This window comes from Sciurus vulgaris (genome assembly GCF_902686455.1).
Source record: "Sciurus vulgaris genome assembly, chromosome: 8".
Taxonomy (NCBI): Eukaryota; Metazoa; Chordata; class Mammalia; order Rodentia; family Sciuridae; genus Sciurus; species Sciurus vulgaris.
Window position 1 is genome coordinate 12,714,370 of NC_136468.1, and position 22,615 is coordinate 12,736,984.

General features: G+C 35.9%; 1 protein-coding gene and 1 pseudogene across 2 annotated transcripts in view; both read right to left on the reverse strand.

Annotated features, from left to right (window-relative positions):
* The window catches only part of LOC306668839 (taste receptor type 2 member 39-like), a gene marked incomplete at its 3' end in the record, with an annotated part of 44,098 nt that overhangs the window by 17,361 nt on the left and 4,122 nt on the right, over nt 1-22,615 (reverse strand).
* Nucleotides 9,110-11,574, reverse strand: LOC306668840 (taste receptor type 2 member 39-like; annotated as a pseudogene). The gene is made up of 2 exons: nt 11,547-11,574; nt 9,110-10,039 (listed from the first exon to the last, which is right to left on the reverse strand). The product of its transcript is annotated as a taste receptor type 2 member 39-like (transcript).

Sequence of the window (22,615 nt, forward strand, 5' to 3'; positions counted from 1 at the left end):
CTAATTGGTAATAGCATAATTTAAAAAGCCGAGTTACTTTGAGGAGTGGATACATATACTTTTTATGAAGCATGTGTCTAAACAAAATAAAGGAAGACAACAGAGCAGAACTGTCACTAAGTCAAACTCAACTCCTCAATGCTACTGAGTAAATACCAGAGTGTAAGAAAATAAAAGTGCACTTGATTTTTAAAAAGTTGAAGAATGCTTTGTGAGTCTTGTTGAGGAAGTCTGATCCTAAGCCAACATGATGAAGATTCTGGCCTACTTTGTCTTCTATTAGGTGCAGGGTCTCTGGTCTAATTCCTAGGTCCTGGATCCATTTTGAGTTGTTTTGTGCAGGGTGAGAGATAGGGGTTTAATTTCATTTTACTGCATATGGATTTTCAGTTTTGCCAGTACCATTTGTTGAACAGACTATCTTTTCTCTATTGTAGAAATCACAGCAAGAATCAATTAATGGAATGGACTCAAACTAAAAAGCTTTTTCTCAGCAAAGGATATAATCAAGAACGTGAAGGGAGAGCCTAGAGAGTGGGAGAAAATCTTTTCCACACACACACTTCAGATAGAGCACTCATCTCTAAAATTTATAAAGAACTTACAAAACTCTACACCAAAAATACAAAGAACCCAATCAATAAATGGGCCAAGGAACTGGACAGACACTTCACAGAAGAAGATATACAGGCAATTATTAATAAATATATGAAAAAGTGTTCAACATCTCTAGTAATTAGAGAAATGCAAATTAAAACAACTCTAAGATTTCATCTTACTCCAATTAGAATGGCTATTATCAAGAACACAAACAATAATAGATGTTGGTGAGGATGTGGGGCACACTTTTACATTGCTGGTGGAGTTGCAAATTGGTGCAGTCACTCTGGAAAGCAGTGTGGAGATTCCTCAGAAAACTTGGAATGGACCCACCTTTTGACCCAGTTATCCCACTCCTCAGTTTATAGCCGAAGGACTTAAAATCATCATACTATAGTAACACAGCCACATCAATGTTTATAGCAGCTCAGTTCACAATAGCTAGATTGTGGAGCCAACCTAGATGCCCTTCAACATGAATGGATAAAGAAACTCTGGTATATATACACAATGGAATATTATTCAGCCATAAAGAAGAATAATATTATGGCATTTGCAATAAATGGATGGAAATGGAGAATATCATGCTCAGTGAAATAAGTCAGATCCCAAAAAAACCAAGGGCTGAATATTTTCCCTGATAAGTGGAGAATGACTATATAATGGGGGTGGGTATAATGGGGGTGGGGGTGTGGGGAGTTGAGAGAAGAATGGGGGACACTTTCGATTATGTAGAAGGAAATGAGAGGGAGGGGGTTATGAAAACTGGTCCAAGAGACAGAATCATTACCCTATGTACATGTATGATTATACAAATTGTATGAATCTACATCATGTACAATCATAGAAATGAAATGATGTATGCCATTTGTGTACAATGAATCAAAATGCAGTCTGTAAAAAATAAAATATAAATAATAAATTTAAAAAACTGTTGAAGAATGGTCGACACACAAAATGATGTACATAATTGTCTTATATATCTTGATGAGTTTGAAAGTAAGCTTAGACCTGTGACATCACCACTGTAAATAATACCATAAACATAACCATTCCCTCTAAAATTTTTTTCTTTCCTTTTTTTTGGGGAATAAGAAAATTTAACATAAGATCTACCCCTTTAACAAATTTTAAACTATACAGTACACTATGCTTTACAGTAAATCTCTAGACTTATTAATCTTGCATAACTGAGACTTTGTGCCTTTTGACCAACACTCCTCTAATATCCTGGTAATGACCAATCTATGCTTCTAAAAGTTTAACTATTTTACGTTCCTGATAAACTTGGAATCATGTTCTATTTGTTTTTCTGTGGCTTATTTTATTTAGCATAGTGCCCTCCAGATTCATCCATGTTGTTACAAATCTCAAGATTTCCTAATTTTATAGGGCTGAATGATAATCCATTGTATGTGTGTGTGTGTGTGTGTGTGTGTGTGTGTGTATACCCGTACACATGTCTACCTCATTTTATTTTTCTAAACTTAAAAAATTAAAAACATTCCCCCCAATTTTTTGAGATATGATTGACAAGTAAAATTGCAGATATTTAAACTATGTGATGACTGGATACACATATGCATTGAGAAATGATTACCACCATCAATCCAGGTAACGTCCATCATACAGCTACTGTTGTTGTGTGTGAGTCTGATAACCACAGAATAAAGGATCAGGGGCAACATTTTTTTTTTTTTAACATAACGTTGTGTTTCATAGACTCTAAATAGTTCAATAAGAAATTGAAGCTTAAAATCAGCATTAAGTTAAAGGTAATGAGAATAAGAGCGAAACACAGCAATGTAACTTGACTTGAGAGCAATGTAAGGACACTGGCGCCCTCTTGTTTTCCATTGGTTCAATGGATCCTGTTTACAGATGGACAAAAAGCATATGCATGTGTGTATGTGTAATATATTTAGAACAAGAGTAATCACCACAAAAATGAAAGTCAGAGACTGATGAAACTGCTCCTTCTGGGGAATATTAAACTCAGTGAGGCAGGAGACTGGTTCTTTTCACAAAACACCTTTTCAGCATTTGACTTTTTTGGGGCCGAAATCCAATATTATTTTGATAGTAATAATAACTAAAAAATAATATTGAACTAGTACTAATTTTACTTCCATAATTCTGAGTGTAGGTTTAAAAATGAGTAATGTTACATTTTTAAGTATTGATAATCTCATTTTAAAAAAAGTCATTCTTGAGAATTTGGTGTTTTTGTTTGTTGTTTGTTTGTTTTTGTTTTTTGTACCAGGGGTGCTTAACCACTGAGTCACATCCCCAGCCCTTTTAAATGTTTATTTAGAGAGAGGGTGTCACTAAATTGCTCAGGGCCTTATTAAGTTGCTGAGGCTGGCCCTTGAACATGCAATCCTTCTGCCTCAGCCTCCTAAGTCACTGGAATTACAGGCACGCACCACTACGCCCCGCAGAATTGAGATTTGATGCTTCTAATAGACAATTTTTCCAGCAATCAGTCCTTTTCACAAGAAACTTCTCGACATTACCAGAACAAGTGACCATCAATCATGACATGTGACATCACTCCCCTGATTACCTGTGACAGGGATGGCTGGAAGTAGCTTCATGAGGAATCTGTTTCCCACGCTTTTCTTTCCTCTGATGGACGTTCATGTTCCACTTTGAGCTGCCCCTGGCTATGTCTTGATAGCTGCTGACTTAATGTCTTCAGCCCCTGAGAAATGATGAGATATGAGAAGGCATTGGTCAAAAATGCCTCCCAATTTCCTTCAGCCTCTGGTCTATTATTCAAACCCATTTTGTTAAGATACAAGGAAGCGTGCCATCATTTTTGAATGCCAAATGCTTTGTATTTTTTAAATAGCAAATCCTCAGTGGGGATCAAATGACAAATAGTGATGTTTGTCTAACATTAGCACCTGGAACATCATGCTTCTTCCTGGGAAGACATGAAACGTCAATGGAGACCTATTTCCCTGTTGGTAACTTTTAAGGACAGCACAGAGGAGGAACACTGGTGAACCCAGTTGTCTTTGGCCCAGTGAGGATCCCTCTGGAGGGGGTCCATGTTTACAAACTGCCCTGTGGATTGGCCCAGGAAATAGAGGGAGGGCGGTTTGCAGGAATGGGTTACACTCTGGGTCCCTATCCACTCTAGATCATGAGCCTGATGTCCAGGACCTACTTTCGATAGATCGAAGGTCAGGTGCAGCATCTCTTCCTGGCCTGAGAGTTTCAGGGTTGCTCTTGCTTTCTGCATTTTTGCTTTTATCTCTTCTTAGAAGTGCAGGGACGCTAAAGTTCAGAAAATGAGAATCAAAACTTTTTGATTGTTGCCAGTTTTGGTAGAAGAAAAATGATATCTCAGATTAGATTTTTTTTGTTTCCCTTGTGATAAGTCGTGATCATCCTTTACTTTTTTAAGTGTTGAAACTCAATTGAATAAAATTGGAAATAATTATCCAAATATTATGTAAAAAAGTTTATAGAAACTTTATATTTCATCTGAGCCAAACTTTGTTAAATGACACATACAATTTTTAAAAGTGTTAATAAAAATTGTCCTGGGTTGGAAGATGGTGGGAAAAAATCAAAAAAAATTATTCTTTAGGTATTTTTTGCACTTAAAAGTTACCTTTATTTCATTTCTGTAACTGTCAGTTCATATTCCTTGCTTTAAAATTCAGTAATTGGTTTTATTGATTTGTATGAATTCTAATATATGAGGAAAATTAGTCTTTATCTGGGATGTGAATGGCAGATACTATCTCTCAGTTTCTTATTTGTTTTTGACTTTGTGGTCTATTTTTTTTCTTTTGTCATACTTAGAAAGTTCATTTTGAAATCTCCAAGATTTTCTTTTAGTACTTCTTTTATTAACCTTATATCTTTGATCCATTTGATATCTTCCTGGTATAAGATGTAGGAGATGCAGTCGAATTTATCTTTTCATACTTGGCTATTGGGGTGTTCTAATATAATTTATTGAATAAGAAATAATCTCTTACTGATTTTCAGTATTTCTTTTATCATACACAGAATTCTCCTTTGTCCTGTTTTGTTGGCTATTCATGGTCCAGCATCACACTATTTGTATCTATTAGGTTCAGAATCTATTTGTTATTTGGTTAATTCTCCTCATACATTAATTTTTTATTTTAAAAATCTTTGTGGAGATCTTGTTTTACTTTCACAGCTAATGTTTATAATCAGTTTCCAAAATTTGTGGGGCATTTTTGTCAAAATCACACCAAATGTATGTAGATTCATTCACAAAATCCAATATTTATGGACATTGACCCTTTCCAACCTAACAACATGGGCGGCCTTTCTGCTGGTTCAAGTCTTCTGTTATGTACCTCATAAATATTTTATTTATTTATTTTTATTTTTTATGTATTATAGTTGTACATAATGGGTTCATTTTGACACATTCATACATGCATATGACATAGTTTTCTCTCAAATTTAATAGAAATAATAGTGTTTCGTCTTTGAAAATGATGCTGTCTATGAAGTTGAGGTAGATAAATTTTATTATGTTAAGAAATCACCCATATATCCTTATTTAAAATTTAAAAAAATAATTAGGAGTGGATGTTGGATTTTATTCTATTTCAGCATTTATGAACATTATTAGGCTTTCTCTTTTGTGTTATTAATACAGTAAATTGTGTTGAAATATTTTTTAATACTAATTCTCTTTACTTTTATGGAATAAACTTATGTTCTGAATCGGTTTGTTTAAATTTTATTTAGTAGTTTGCATAAATATTGGCAATTGAAATTGCTTTCTAGTTTTCAGGGAGATGATTATTGCTGGGTTTTGAAGTTCATATCATATTACTTTCATAAATAAATTTGAAAGTTTTCTTTAACTTTTATTCTCTGTAAATTTGCATAGCTTTGAAATGATCTGTTCTTAAAAGTTGGTAGAATTTCCTTGTGAACACCCAGTCCTGGCAATTTTGGGTGAGTGACTCTTTATTACTTTCCTAGATCAACAATGATGATTATTTGGTCTGGATTTTCTACTTCCCCTTAGAGTAAATTTAGTAAAATACATTTTTTTTCTGGGTGCACCTTCTTAACCAAGGTTTTCAAATTCACGTATAGAGTTTGAACGAAATAGTTTCTGCAGAGTACTTTAATTTGTGGTTTCCTTTCTTTATTTCATATTTTGTGTATTTATGCCTTTTGTCTTTCTTTTCTGATTAGGAAGCCTAACAAATACTAATTTCATTTTCCCTTTTCAATGAACCAGTTCTTGGATCATTTTAGCTTTGCCTTTTTGATCTTTATTAAATCAATGTGTCAGGAAGCTGGTTTTCCTCCTGATTTTCTTATGCTTATTTTGTAATGAGTCTCCTGAATGCTTGCTTAGAGGTTTATATTATTATTATTATTTTTGCGGTGCTGGGGGATTGAAGGTTTATATTCTTTTATCATCATTTCTTCTTCAAAACTTACTCCTCCAGCCCCTCCCTGGCTGGGCACCTCTAACACTGCCCGTGTGTTATGGCCTCCCTGCTAGACTAGAAGATCTTCAATGACTGCGCACACAGCACCTTGAACAGCATCTGCCAAAAGGTTGTTCGAATAGGTGGCATTCAGCCAGTGGTCGCTCAGTTAACAAACGAACAGCCCTGATGACACGCATCACAAGACAGACCTGATGAACTGGATGAGAGACCCTCGGATTCAACAGCAAGATGACTCAGGAATGGCTCCTGGTATTCCAGTTCCATCAACTGCAAGTGTTGTGACACCATTTGATGAGCTGGAAGAAACCGAAAGGAGGAATGAGTTTTGGGAGGAAAAATTAAAAATCCAGTTTTGTGTGTATGAATTTTCAGACACTTTTCACATAGAGATCTCAATGTAATTTTTATATTCTAAAAGACTTTTTACAGGGAAGTGGGGATGGCAATAGGCAAGACAGTAGAATGAATCAGACATAACTTTCCTGTGCTCATATGTGAATACACCACCAGTGAAACTCTGCATCATGTACAGCCACCAGTGGGATCCTGATTACAATAAATTGTACTTCATGTATGTATAACATGTCAAATACATTCTACTATCATGTATATCTAACAAGAACAAGTAAAAAAAACAAAAAAATGATTTCCTAAGTTTGAATTAGTTCTTAGTGCTGACACTAAGGATTGCCAGACACTTGACAAAAGATTCCATAGAGTCCATCTTAAAATAAATGCAACTAAAATACACAAAAAATGGAACTTGCAGGAGGAAGTATACTGGAAGGAGAAAACCTAAAACATCGAGTGGTACTTTTTATATTTAATGAAATATTGAAATGCAGGGGAAATTGGTGGTATAGCAAGTTTTGCTAATGAGAAGATGAAGGAATGTTCTTCAATGACTTCTGTTAAAGAATTTAGGAACTTCCATCAGTTGAAGATGAGGCAGGCCGAAAGAAATTGGAGGTTTGAGGACTGAGGGAAAGATGTGAGATGGTCCTTTTAGCAGTGAATGAGTGATTCTCTAGAGAAATACAGGATGTAAATGCTCACTGATGCTGCTCATGTGGGTGTTTGGTATATATTTGTAGGAAGAGAAGTTTTTCCAGTTATGAAATACTCTCAAGCAACGTTCAGTTGCTTAGAAGAACATGGCAAGTGCTGGTTGGGTTGATCTAGGTGTGAAATCATCCCACATTGTGGATGGAAGAGGGAGAAGGGCCAGCGAAACTATAGTGTGATTCATTTATATAAAAATTATATTGGGAGAAAATTTCAACCATTTTGCAGTAGAAAGAATAGTATAAAGAGTCTATATGTACCTGAAACCTATGTTTGATAGGATCATCATCATATGACTGATTTAAACCTCCTTTCTTTCCACTACTCTGCCTCTGTTGGACTATTCAAAGAAAATCTCAGACATAGCTCATTTTGTCTGTAAATACTGAAAGTATTTTTTTTTAAAGAGGGTGGGCATAATGATTGATGGGTAACCCAAACTGAACATGAAAGAAAATGAAGAGAGGAGGAACGAAGAGCATAGAAGTGCTAATGCAGAATAAGTCTATTATTTTTCCATGACAGTCTTAGAGCAAATCAGGTGGGAAAATAAGAGGTAGTGATGGAAGAAGAATGAGATGCTTCATTTGTGATTTTGGAGGTTTGTAATTTTTTATAAAAACCAGCAGTGAGAGATTCAGTTTATGAACTAATGTGAATAATGCCCTTATTCACATCTTTCCTACTTGCCAAGTTCACTTCCTAATTAAAAAAATCAATATAAAATCAATATAAAATTTTATATTAGTACATAATGCTGTAGATAGTTCAAACAATGTAGAAAGGAATAAAACAAAGTACAAATGTTGTATGTATTCCACACACACATACTTAAGTTCTCTGTTAATAATTTTTGGTAGATTACTTCAGAAATTTTATACATATGTACAAATACACACAAAATATATATTCTGTAAAAACAGAAAGATAATTGGAGTAATAAAGTATCTCCTTGTTTTTTTTGTACTTAACATATTGGAATCTACTAATCTGTGTACATGCATTTATCACCTTTTCACAATATCAACACACTATTCCATTTAGGATACACAACTCCTCTCATGAATGAACAATGCTACAAGGAAGATCCCCTTGCACATATTTTTGCATACATATACATTTATAAAATTGTAGCTACAGGAAAAAATTTACACAGTACTTTTTAGTTGAAAGGGATTTTAGGCACTGTTAATTTTGATAATGATTTCTGAATTATTTAGTTTATGCGTTTGGAGGATGGAGTCAAAATGCGTTTCCAGCTCTTGTTTAGAAAGTTTCCCAAGGAATCTGAATGTGCTTAAAAGGCATGTGGAAGGGGAAAGAGAGTTTTTAGGAACTCAAAGTTCAGAACCTGCTATCTTGGTGGCTCTATCAACCTTGGCGGCACAACAGAATCACCTATAGAACTTAGAATATTATCTAAGTTCCAACATCAGAAATTTTGACTTAATTGATTACAAGGCCCAAGGCTGGACCTGAGTGTTGGTGTTTTCAAGTCAACCCTAGAGATTCTAATGTGTAGACAGTATCTAAACCCATTGCTTTAGATAGAGTAAGGGGAGGCAGACACAGAGGACTCAGGCAAAGAATATATCATGCATCACTAAGATTGTGCCCACAGCCTGGTGCCTGTAATCCCAGCAGCTTGGAAGGCTGAGGCAGGAGGATGGTGAGTTTTTTTAAGCCAGCCTGGGCAAAGTGAGGTGCTAAGCAACTCAGGGAGACCCTGTCTCTAAATAAAATACATAATAAATCTGGGGATGTGGCTCAGTGGTTGAGCATCCCTGAGTTCAATCCCTGGTACCTCTCAGCCCACAAAAGATTGTACCCATGAAGCAAAAGAAACCCACATAAGATGAAAGGAGACATATCAAGTTGGAGGGAGAAAGGAGGAGGGAAAGGAGGGAGAGAAAGAGAGAGAGACAGAGAGAGAGAGAGAGGAGTGTGAGGAGAGTGCAGGTCGGGTTGGGTCAAGTCCTGTGTTCTTCTTTAGGTGATGATCTCAGAAGCTTCTCTTTGGGGTACAGATGAATTTGAGACCAAAGCTGCTTCCAAGCTCTTCTTAACCCAGGGTTGTCCTGAATCAGTAGAACTGAGTGACCAGCTGGGTAGACAGCCATAACGATTTTGAACAAAATGTTCCAAGGACTACTGGCATCAAAGATGTTGGACAGATAGAGAAATAGGGCAATGGCATTGAAAATGTAGAGAATGAGGGAAAGTATGGTTGCTTTGATGGCCCCCCACGTGGGCCTCCATGCTGGGGTCCCTGGAGCCAGTTAGCGTGACTTCTCATGTGCAGGGTGTGTCTCTTGAGAGAGACAATCAGCAGCGTGGCCGTCACGATGAACATGATCAGAGGAATAAGAATCCCCAGGTTAAAGAAAAAAGCCAGGTTGAGCACATTAGTCTCAGTAAAGTGTACCTTCTTTGTGGAGTTGGAGAAGGGGATAGTAATAGAATCGTTGCAATACATAGGGTAGATGTCCTTGCAGAAGAGCACGCTGGAGATGAGGGCGATAAACAATGACAGCCACAGGATCCAGGGCATCCATCAGAAATTCTCCACTTCAGCTTGAGGAAAAGTGGGTGGGAGAAATTGGCAATCTTCACGAAGTAGAAGAAGCTGAGCCAGGCAGCAAACCAGAGACTGCAATAATTTAAGAACATGAAACTTACTTTGAATGAATCATATAAACACATCTTTGTTATAAAAAATTGGGGATGTAGAGCTCAAGATCACTTCAAGCATCATGAAGCTTTGGAGAAGCTATTCTGGATACACTCAGGAAAGCAGGATCCTGCCATTTGTGGAAACCACCTTTTTCTGAACCCCTGCAGCTGCGTTTGATAGCCATGATGAATCCCATTTGCAATGATACCGACCATGCATTCAGCACCTATAATGGCAAAAGTTAAGATAAAGGCAAATAGTGACAATTCTTTTTCTGGGGAGTTGCAGGGTTCAGGCCATCCCAAGCTGTTGTCCTCTTTGGAGTCTGGAGGAAAAGTCTCCTAAGCATTTGATGGGCGGGATCCTTGATAACTGCCACTATCATGTCAAAGAAGGAAGCAGTTGATGCATCATTTCCAAATTCACTCCATTTGTTTGTCTTAGAATTCTTAGTTCTAAATAGGCCAATGCAAATAAAGGGAGGATTTGGTTCCTAATCCTCTCCCTAATTTCAGGCATGTTGATATAGTTTGATTAAGGGGTTCAGGCCCTTGCTTAAGCTGTGCTTTATAAACCTCTGACATGGGAGCGAGAGGCCAGGCTGGTTATTTGAAAATTGGTCTTCCAAGTCACCATGTAGCTTAGTTTTCACTTGTGAGTTTGGAGAACTGATTGAAAATAATACTATAAAGACACATTCGTATTTAAAGCTATTTGTGCTAGGCAATGTCCAAACAATTCATATGTTATTGCACTGAATCCTCACAACAACAACCTTGTAAGGCATGTCCTTTTAATACTGTCATCTTGCAAATGAGGAATCTCAGGAGATAGAGGATGAACTACTTGTCCAAAGCACACAACTAGGGAGTGACAGAACGGGGACCCAAACCCAAATCACATGGCCTCAGAGCTCAGGTTCTTGCCCACTGTGGAAAACCACCTAGACCTGTGTGGATTCCTTTCTGTGTGCAAGGCTGACTCGACTGTGTCATTTTTTCCTGGTAACCTTTTACGATGGCCTTACTCTTAAAGGGGAATAATAAAGCAATAAGACACTAATTTTTAAGAGGTAGGACTTTGTTTGCAGAATTAATTACTCGAGGTAAAACATTTCTTTAATTTCATGTGAGTGATCACACACACACACACACACACACACACACACACACTTACCTTTTATTTTAATGAAACATTTGGAAAATAAAAGTTAAAGGAAAATTTTCCCAGTTCCTTCACAGGGTAGGCTGACCAACCTTAGGGTAAAACAACACCTTGGCCTTGACCATCATATTTGGACTCTTAAAGCCAAAGAGATGAAGAAAGAAACCACTTTTTCTTGAGGAAGTTTGTTCTGATTTTAAAATGTAAATACGGGGCATACAATAATAAAATGGACTTCCCAATTCAGAGTGAATTCACTTTTATGACTGCATATCACTGTAAAATAATAATAAAGTAATTCTAATGAATTATAACATTTGGTTTTTCCTTTACTCAAGGTTTCTTTCAAATAAGGCAAAAACTTACAAAGTTGTTTTTCTTTTTTCTGACCTGATCAACTGTATGAGATATGTTACTTTCAATCTTACTATTTCATTTAAAATCTCTATTTCTGAGCCCTAAACATTCCCCTTGAACACAGAGTAGGGTACAACTATTGCTCTCTGGTTGCTTGTCTCATAGAAGTCCTGGAATCTCTAGGAACTCTGATTTGTCAGGCTTTGTCTCACTTTTGCTGATCCAGGCTTCCAAGGGCATGAGGGGAAATGTCAGGGTCCCTTCAATCTGATGCCTCTCTCCTCTTCCACTTTGCTCACCACTGTATCCTACCCCTGGCTCCTGGTCCAGTGCCCACTACAGATACTTGGTGGGTTAATGGATGATTTGCCAGTGCTACTTAGCTCAGAGACGCCCTCTGTTAGAACAGGCATGGAAAAACAGCACTTCTACCTCCCCCCCAACCTTAACCACTCACAGGACCTACACTTAGATCAAGTGTGGGAGCAGGAGCAGCGAGGTGGAGTGAGAGTAAAGGAGAGTTTGTGGAAACCATCTGTAGAAGAAACACTGGTAGGAGACAGGACAGAAGGAGATGCAGAAGCAGAGCTGCCAGACCAGGCAGTGGGCAGGAGCAGGGCCATGATGTTCCCAAAGGCACTTTAGAAGATGCCCTGGTTGTCACAGCTCATGACAAAGTCACTTCCTGCAATGGAAAGAGGATTTTTTTTTCTTTGGTACGAAGGATTGAAGCCAGGGGTGCGAAACCGCTGAACCATATCCCTAGTCATTTAATTTTTTTTTTTTGTTTTTGTTTTTTTTTAAATTTTAGGACAGAGTCTGGCTGCAATTACAGGCACGCACACCAGGCCTGGCTAAGAGGATTGTTATGGGAGTCCCCAGGGCCGTCTGAGGTGCGGGGAAAGCAGTGCTTGAGGTAAAGAGATGCTTTTCTTCAAGTAGAACTGGGAACCCATACCTAAAGGGCACGTTCAATTTTCTAAAAACATCCCGGGTGTAGTCACGTGTATTTCTAAGCAAGGAAAATGCAGCAAGAAGAGTCTGACCCATTAAGAACATAGGAATGGCTTTTAAAAGTCCAGTATATATGGGTATATTTTTAGTTTATTAGTTTGAAATAATTTTTGACACGAGATGCACTGTAAAGATAGTGTAGATAATTCCCCTTTCTTTACCCTTTACCCAGCTTCTTCTAATGGTGCAAAGCTGAAACCTAAATTAGCACTGTTAAAATACTATTAGCTAAACTTTTGGCTTTATTTGGATTTTTCCAGTTTTTCCACTAATATTATTTCTATTCCAAAATCCAATCCAGATTGCCACCTTGCATTTAGTAATTATGTTTGCTTAATGTCCTTCAATCTGTAACAGATTTTTGGTCTTCCTTTTCCTTTCATGACCTTGACAGTTTTGAAAAGTAGTGGTTCGGTATCTTGTAGAGCGTTCCTGGGTTAACGTTTGTCTTGTTTCTTCATGATTTGACTGGTTTTGGATTTGGGGTAAGAATGACATACGAGATGCTATGCAGGGGCATATCATGTTAGTGTCTTATTGCTGGTGATGTTACCTTGATTACGTAGCTAAATGGGATCTGCCAGGTTTCTCCATCATAATACTATCTTCCTGCCTTCATATATTCTTCAATAGAAGTGTGTCTGTAAGTCTGGCCCTATTCAAGGGGAAATGAATTAAACTTCACTTCCTAGAGAGAGAAATCTGGAAGAATTTGTGTATGTATTTTAAACCACCACAATAAAGCTCTGGAGGAGATAGATACTTTGAAGCTATGCAAATATCTTGTTTTTCCTAAAACTCTTACCCACTGATTTGAGTATTCAACAGGATGTTGCCTATAGCGATGATTATACTACTGAAGTGCTCTAATTTTATATTTCCCTCCTTCCTTCTTTCTTCATTAATTATTGGTTTTGTTTTTAAAATTTTTGTTGTGCTCTTGGTTCCTTTCCCATATCCTTGTGTGGTGGTGGGTCCTGTGGGTTTTTTTTTCTCGCCCCTTGTGCTTGTTTGTGCTTGTTCCTAGGGATCCTGTGAAAATATATTGTAGGTCCATTATAGTTTTGATATGAGAAGTGATTTTTGGTATGACAATATAAACTATTTAAAGTAAAAATTAAAGGACTAATAGCCCACAACTCATCTAGGGCTACCATAATTAGTATTTTTCATTTTAATCTAATTTTTACATGGTTTATTTTAAATTGTTTGTAAAAGCAAAGAAAGAAAAAAAAGAAATAAAAATAAATATTTTGCCCCTTTGCTTGTATTTTGTAAATGATTCAGATATGTTATTTTTTTAAAAAGTTTTTTGACACTTGCAGTTTTTAAAACCAATTCATCTAAATTCATTTTTCACATAGCAACAGTAGCAACTAGAAATAGTGCTTAAACAAAATAGAAATTTAGTCTGTACTATATGGAAAACTAGAAGTTGACAGATATGGCAACCCTGTTTTACAAAGTCCTCTGGGTAAAAGTTTCTTCCAGCTCATGACTCCACTACCACTTGATGTGGCTCTCAACCTCATCCAAGATGGCGGCACCTACATCATGGTAGTTGTAAGGAAGATAAGACAAGAAAAGGAAGAGGCAACAGATTTTGATGTGACCTAAGTAAGACTCCCCTAAACTAAAAAGTAGCAATGCTTCTTGCAAACCACTGGCTGCCTAGTAACATTGCAATATTTTCCTGCAAGGGAGGCTTGGAAATGCAATTTCTGAAGATAATGATGTGTTTGGTTGAACATTTGATTATGTTGGATGAAGAGGAAAAGATAGATATTAAGGAAAAACTAGTAGGGTCCGCTGCAATCATAACAGATGTTTTGAAAAATATGTTAATGAATGCAATTTGTTAATGTTTTATTTAGAGATTTGCATCTATATATCTCAGTGACATTTATTTTTAACTTTGTTTTCTTGTATTGTCATTGTGTAGAACAGGTTATAATTATTTCACAAAGTCAGCTTTCTAAAGTTCATTTTAAGCTAAAAAGTAGCTTTCTTTGTTATGCTAGCCTTCAGTATTGTTCATCATTAAAAAAGGATTATCCTTTCCTTTGAAGATTTGATAATCCTCACTTGGATTATCATATGTTCCTTTTTTGGGGGGGAGGTCTGTAAGAGAAGGGAGATATTTGATTACAAATTCTATTTCTTTCATAGTTATCTAATTAGTTTCTTATTGATGGGGACAAACTTTATTTATATTTTTTTTCCAGAAAATATTTTATCCCAAGCAGACTTTCAATTTTCTTTGGCATAAAATTATTCACATGAGTTTGAAATAAATATACACTGTGTCTACAGTTAGTGCCCTTTTCCTTGCTAACATTTTTTGTCTTTCTCCATAATTGGCATTTTTCTCATTTTTCTAGACTTTTCAACTTCTACCCCAAAGATTCAGTTCTGAATTTTGTTTATCCTCTCTTATTTCTTTGGTTTCTACTGCACTAATTTCTTCATTTATTTTTAATATATTTTCCATAGTCTTTTCTTAATTTTATTTTGTCATATTTTTAGTTTCTTGAGTTGAACAACTGACGAATAGATTTTTGATGTTTAACTTTTTAAAAAAGAAATAAATATATTCATTTATTTCTATGTACCATGTCATGTGCACACTATAAAATTTGATGTGAAGTACTTCCATTGTCATTTGTTTATAAATACTTTACAACTTTCTTTATGTAAAACATGCACATGTTCACACATATTTTTGAGTACCTATTATATGTCTGTCTGATACTCAGGACATAGGAATGAAACATGTAGATCCTGCCCTCAAGAAACTCTGGAGATTAATGTTGCTAGATGCTACAGCTGTAAAATGTGTTTCCTCTTGATGGTGTAGGATCTGCTGTATGCTGGGTACCTCTCAGTCTGAGTAATAATTGGGTAGAAGATGCTGGCCTAATAGAGCTAGGATTAGTGTCCATTATAGGTGCCTAAAAGCAGACTCTCTGTTCCGGAACAGCTAATCTCAATTACTGATCTTGTAAACAGATACCTCAGCACAGGAAGGAAACAGACATCTAGGCCACATATTTTTAGTTCATTTCATTGTACTCACAGGTTAAAGCATCATCTGTCTATGAATTTCCTTTAGAAGATAAAAGCAAAAACCGTTTTCATCTTCACCTCTCCAATCTCATTTTCTTTCTCCAGTGGAAACTATTTTCAATCCCTTTATCTATTTCATTTGATACTTTTCTCCATGTTTCTAAGTAACATATTTATTCTGCTATCTCTTGATTTTCCTCCCCATTTTTGGGCACTATGTATTGATTTCCAACTATGAAAGGTGAAGATTTAAGTCTATCTTTTTCTCCGTATTCCAGCTTACATACACTCACGCACACATACAATCTATTCACCATTCTCCTCGCCCATTAGTAATGTAATATTGGTAAAAATGGAATTCAGTATTCACATTAATGTGACTCTGAAAATACAGTTTATAGTTGAATTTGATATTAGACCCTAAGTTGTGTTACTTAGACCATTTTTATTTTGCTCTTATCTTTAATAACAATTTGACCAGGCAAAAGATTCTAGATTGAAAGATCTTTTCTCCTAACACTTTTTTAAAATTTCAATTTCTTTATCTTTTGTTTCTGATATTTGTTATTTTTGATTAGAAATACACTGCCATTCTTTTGTAGATTTTTATTTAATTTTATTATTATTATTTTTTTAATTTCCTGCAATGTTCCTACCATATTTCTAGTTTGATGTTTATTGTTATCTTTAAATTTTTCTTGCTTGGCATTCAGAAGGGAATATAGATGTAATATTTTATATATTTCTTAAAACTGGGAAACTTTCAGCAAATGCATCTTTAAGTATTGTTTCTCAAGTTTTTCTCCCATTCTTTTCACCTGGAATTTCTATTATACACAATTTCTCTTTGTTTAAAAAATATTTTTTAGAAGTTGATAGACCTTTATTTTATTCATTTATTTATGTGTGGTACTGAGATTGAACCCAGTGCCTCACACTTGCTGGGCAAGTCCTCCGAGACTAAGCCATGATTTATCTTAATACTTAAATATTTCAATGTTTTTGTCTCCTTATTCCATACTTCATGTGGGGTAGCCATCTACTTTATCATGCAAATGGATCACTTTCGAGAGTGGGAAAAGGTGCTACAATGATTAAAATTATATGTTATTTGAAATAAAAATTTTTGACTAAAATTTTTTATTTGTCGGTACACTGATAAAATAGATCTAGTCTAAAAGTGTTTTTACAAAATCCTTCTAAAATCACGTTATTCCTTTCTACAGTGAAACAAAAGGTTCTTTGTACTGATTAACTGAACATTAAAAATAACAGACAATACTTTTTGTTGTATATTGATGTAATGAGCTTTTTAGTTATATTTATTTCTAATACTGGGTCACTGATACTTTTCTAAATAATGTATTTAAAAATATATCTTTTGGATCTCTCTTATCTTCATAAAATTACCTGCAGTACTCTTCCAGGTTGTATTTTATATTGAAACTGATGATGACCTCCATTGACCTGTCTGTCTCTGAGCACTGAGAAAGTAATATTTGTAGGTTGAGATAAATAGTGCACGATAAACAAATTCTGGTACATAGAGGGCATTTTCAATGCTAAACTTTTGCTTTTGTACTGCATTATGTAATTACTCAAGCTTCCATTCAGAAAAAGTTCTTAAAATATTTTGTAAAACAAAAATCAGCAAATAAATTTCTCTGCTCATGATTTTTAAAATACTTTGCTGAATTTAAATTCTGAAAAATTCTAGTCCTCAGTTTGCTTCATTATAATGCAGAATATATATTTATCCAATTAAAAATAAAAAATAATCTTCTTTCTGGTAGATGGAATACTCTAGCACACTTTTTAAATTTTGGAATTATGTCTTTAACACCACTGAGCACCAGTCAGTGGTTTAATCTGTTCAATTTCTCCTTTACTTTTGTAGGGACAATGTTAACTCACCCTCTTGAGTTGTGGGTCAATTGTTACAATTTACTAAAAGCTTTAAAAACTGAAACATTTTTTTTGCTTCTTTATTACTTTAATCATATGTTTCCCTCTGATTTTCTACAAAACTAATACAAATTTAGAGGAATTTTTTACCAAAATATTCAATGTAATTGTAGGAGTTAAGGCCATTTAAAAAGTATTTTTGCAAAGACTCAATCATACCTAAAAAATGATTCATAAACAGGAAGGGAAACTTATTACCATGCAGAGTATTTTTGCTTTTAAATATGAGATTCATCATACAAATTTGGTAGGTCAGTTGCTCTGCCTACATAAAAAAAATATTTGCAAAGTTTATAAATTACAGCTTCTATTTGGTAAAGTATCTCAGATTATTTGAATGCTAATTTGAATTATATTTGTACCACCCAAAATTCCATTTGTCTTTGTGTTTTGCTTTATCAATTTAGTAAAAACACAATTTTTTTTGGTTACATTGTGCTCCATTGAATTTGCATTCACATTATTAATTGCAACACAAACCATTTTTATCTTCAATGTTTACTTTTCTAAATTAGCTTCAATAGCACATACCAGAATGTCAGCTATTTTAACTTCCACAGAAAGAACTTCTAAAGCCTTACTTTGATTTCATGAGTTGGATGAACACAGTTGAACATTATTTGAATTAACTTTGTAATATTTGACTATTATTTGATTCTAATGAAAATGATATAAAACTGAGATTATGTTATTAGGAGTTTTTTCCTTCCATTAACAGACCCAAAACATCAATAACTTTTAACTCCTTTTTTTTTGTATACACACACACACACACACACACACACACACACACACGAAATTGAAAGTGTAAAACTTGGAATTTTACTTTTTCCTTTTCCATGTCGATTCCTCTTTTTTCCCTGTCTAGTTACTCTGGCTAGGACTTCCAGTACTATGTTGGTTAGAAGTGGCAAGAGTGTGAGTCTTTGTCTTACTCCTGATCTTAGGGGAAAGTCTTATATATTTTTGTGGTGCATGATGTTGGCTGTGGGCTTGTCATATATGGCCTTTATCATATTGAGGTACTTCCCCCCATACCTAGTTGTTTGAGACTTTTTATCATAAAGTTGTCAAATTTTTTAAGATATTCTAGGGCTGGGGATATAGCTCAGTTGGTAGAGTGCTTGCCTTGTAAGCACAAGGCCCTGGGTTCAATCCCCAGCACCGTAAAAAAAAAAAAAAAAAAAAAAAATTTGTAGAATATTTTTCTGCAGCTATTGAAATGCTCATGTGATTCTTGCTTTTCATTCTGTTAACGTGGCGCATCATGTGTATTGATTTGCCTCCTTGCACCCTAGTGAGGTGTCACATTTGGTCATGATGAATGAGTTTGGATGTGCCGTTGAATTCTGCTTAAAGATTTTGTTGAGATTTTTGCATTGATTTTCACAGGAATATGGGCCTATTGTCTTCTTTCCTTGTAGTAGCCATGTCTGACTTTGATATTAAGATCATTCTGGCCTCATAAGATGTGTTTAGAAATGTCCTTCCTCAGTATTTTAGAAGCGTTTGAGAAGAATTGGTGTTAATTCTTTTTTACCTGTTTGGGAGAACTCACCAGTGAAGCCATCTGGTTCTGGAATTTTCCTTTTGGGAGGCTTTTGATTCCTGATTCAGTCTCCTTATTCACTACTGGTCTCTTCAGATTTTCTACTTCTTCATGGCTCAGTCTTGGTAGGTTGTATGCTTCTAGAAGTTTATCCATTCTTTCAGGTTATCCAATTTGTTGATGTTCAAATTGCTCATAGAAGTCTCCTATGATTCTTTGCATTTCTGTAACACCATTGTAATGTCTTCTCTTTCATTTCTGATTTTATTTGTGTCTTCTCTCTTTTTTCTTAGTTTAGATAAAAGTATTTGGTCAAATTAAAGATCACACTCTACTGAGAAATGGGAGTGAAAGTCTGTCTTCTGCAAATGCACATCTGCGTCACGTTTAGGCGTGTCTTCTCAAAGTACCAACTAATTTTTGCAGTAGAAGCTGATGTTCCTGCAGCCGGTGCGAGTCTAGGGCTCTCAGCTGGTTGGTGATGTTATTGAAGCACCGTGATAAATGGCAAATGTCAACAAACATATTGTGGTAGTTGCTGTAAAGTTCATCATCCACTTCCTTGACATTCAAAAATTCAGTAATTTTTCATTACCATATGCTAGGTTTTCCTGAGCTCATTGTGCCAAGCGTTTTATTGCAAATAAGTCAAATAACAAACTAAACATGCAATCAGATTCACACCGTATGAAAAACAACAAAATACCGTCCCTGGAACATTCTGACCCCTTCCTACTTACTCTACCACAGTTCTGGCTCAGCCTGTTTCCTACATGCTTTTCATGTCCTCTGAGGCTCTAATTTCTCATTTTTCCTACTGTTGTCTCCAGCTGGTGGCCTGGAGGCTCCTTAGGGTTCTCAGGTTGCAGCCTGCGCCGTGGCACAGCCGGTGAGCAGAACCGTCGTGGGCAGCAGCTCCTTCGCCTTCCCACGACCACCCAAGCTGGCACGAGTCAGCTGGCTCGAGACTCTCAGGAGTGCACCTTGTTTCTGCAGTAAGTTCCCTGGGCTCTGTCCTTCCAAAAAGAAGCTTTAGTTCAGCTATTTCTGGAAATCGTAGGGAGAAGCCAGCTGGGGGTTTAGTGGGGGTATTTCATATATTTCTGGAAAAAACCTTGGCAGAAATTGGAATACAAAGCAAAAGCACCCAATCCATCCTGGCATATTTTAATTCAACCAACTAAAAATTAAAAATATGAAGACAAATACTAAATCCAGACAGGGTGCTGAAACAAAAGGCATAAACCAATATGTGAACCCTCTTCTTTAGCTCTCGATACATCCTTCAACATTATTTTCTAATTTACAGATGTTTTATTGGGTTCGTCTCAGTTTGTTTCTTTTATTGTCATCTTTAAAAATTTCTGTGAACATTTTTTACTTTGAAAGATTTCGAATTTGATACTTTTCCTGTTTATTTCTTTTTGCCTAATTTCTGCACCTTTAAAAGCTTTCTTCCTCATAAAAAAAAGGAAAAAAAAAAAAAAAACAACAGAAAAGAGAAGCACATTAATAACTCTCCCCAAATTTCTTCCCCTTGAAATACTGTTCTGTTGGTTTAATACTAGATTGGCATGAGGTTTCTATACGTGTCTTAGAGTTTGGGTCTGGAGTTTTACGTTGAACCAGAGAGTCTCCCTGCGAGTCTCCCTTCCCTGTCTTTTCTTACTGCTTCCTGGTCTTTGGTTTCTTGGTGCAGAACTGGTACTGACATTGGTATTGGTGTTGGTTCTGTGACTTGTGGTCTGTTCAGATATGTACATTTTGGTAACCATTTGACTCCTGATTGTATGTGGTTTTTCTTCAGAATGATGTCTATCTCTTCTTATCCCTTACCATGATTTCAACCCTAAAACAAGACTAAACTTTCAATGAGTTTTATTTGATTTTCTTTTTAGGGCTTATAAAAGTGTCCAGTTAGCTGAAATGACTACACCAAAGGATACAGATCCAAATGGAGTCATTTTGTCAAGACGTCTGATAAGATGGAATGGTTTTCTTTTCCTTCCTGCAGAAGCTTCTGTTGAGGTCCCACCATATCCTCTAAGTAGCCATCCTTCTCATCATGCAAGACCTTTCTCTCAGTTTCTATTCCCCTAGGGACAGATTTCAGACCAAGATTTAATTTTTTTGTTTGTTTTGCCATTTTTTTTGGTACCAGGGATTGAACCCCAGGGGCACTTAATCACTGAGTCACATACTCAGCCCATTTTTGTATTTTATTTAGAGACAGGGTCTCGCTGAGTTGTCTCGGGCCTCACTGAGTTGCTGAGGCTGACTTTGAACTTGTGAGCCTCCTGTCTCAGCCTCCTGAGCCGCTGGGATTACAGGCGTGTGCTACAACACCCAGCAAGACCAAGATTTAAATGGAAACGGTTTTTAGTTTTTTTTTTCTTTATAATTTAGAAAACACTAACAAGGAAGTGTAAGTATTGATATATTTAGGGAAATATAATAAACACAGAATAATATTAAACCATGATTATTACCACAGGCAAAACCTGAAGCTTGATCATGAGGAGAATGTCTGGCAAATTCTGTAAAATGCGTGACTAACAATTCTACACCTCAGAGGCACAAGAGCTTGGGGACATTCATGCCAATTTCCCTAAGTCACAGGTTGAGGGTTGCTCCTCGGGGTTTTTTTTTTTTTTTTTTTTAATTTATTTATTTATTTATTTATTTTTTATTATTATTATTATTTTTTTATTGTAAACAAATGGGATACTTGTTGTTTCTCTGTACATGGCGTAAAGGCATACCATTTGTGTAATCATAAATTTACATAGAGCAATGTTGTTTGATTCGTTCTGTTATTTTTTCCCTTCCCCCCACCCCTCCCACCCCTCTTTACCCTCTATACAGTAGTTCCTTCCTTTTAATTTATTTTTGTTGTAAACAAATGGGATACATCTTGCTTCTGTTTGTACATGGAGTAACAGCATACCATTTGCGTAATCATACATTTACATAGGGTAATGATGTTTGATTCATTCTGTTAATTTTTTCTTCCCCCCAACCCCTCCTACCCCTCTTTTCCCTCTATACAGTCCCTCCTTCCTCCATTCTTGCCCCCTCCCACCCCCCATTATGTGTCATCATCTGCTTATCAGTGAGATCATTCACCTTTTGGATTTTTGAGATTGGCTTATCTCACTTAACATGATATTCTCCAATTTCATCCATTTGTCTGCAAATGCCATAATTTTATCATTCTTTATAGCTGAGTAATATTCCATTGTATATATATACCACAGTTTCTTTATCCATTCATCAATTGAAGGACATCTAGGTTGGTTCCACAGTCTGGCTATTGTGAATTGAGCAGCTATGAACATTGATGTGGCTGTATCTCTGTAGTATGCTGATTTTAAGTCCTTTGGGTATAGGCCGAGGAGTGGGATAGCTGGGTCAAATGGTGGGTCCATTCCAAGTTTTCTAAGGAATCTCCACAATGCTTTCCACAGTGGCTGCACTAATTTGTAGCCCCACCAGCAATGTATGAGTGTACCTTTTTCCCCACATCCTCTCCAACACCTGTTGTTGCTTGTATTCTTGATAATCGCCATTCTAATTAGGGGTGAGATGGAATCTTAGTGTAGTTTTGATTTGCATTTCTCTTATTACTAAAGATGGGGAACATTTTTTCATATGTTTGTTGATTGTTTTTAGATCTTCTGTGAAGCA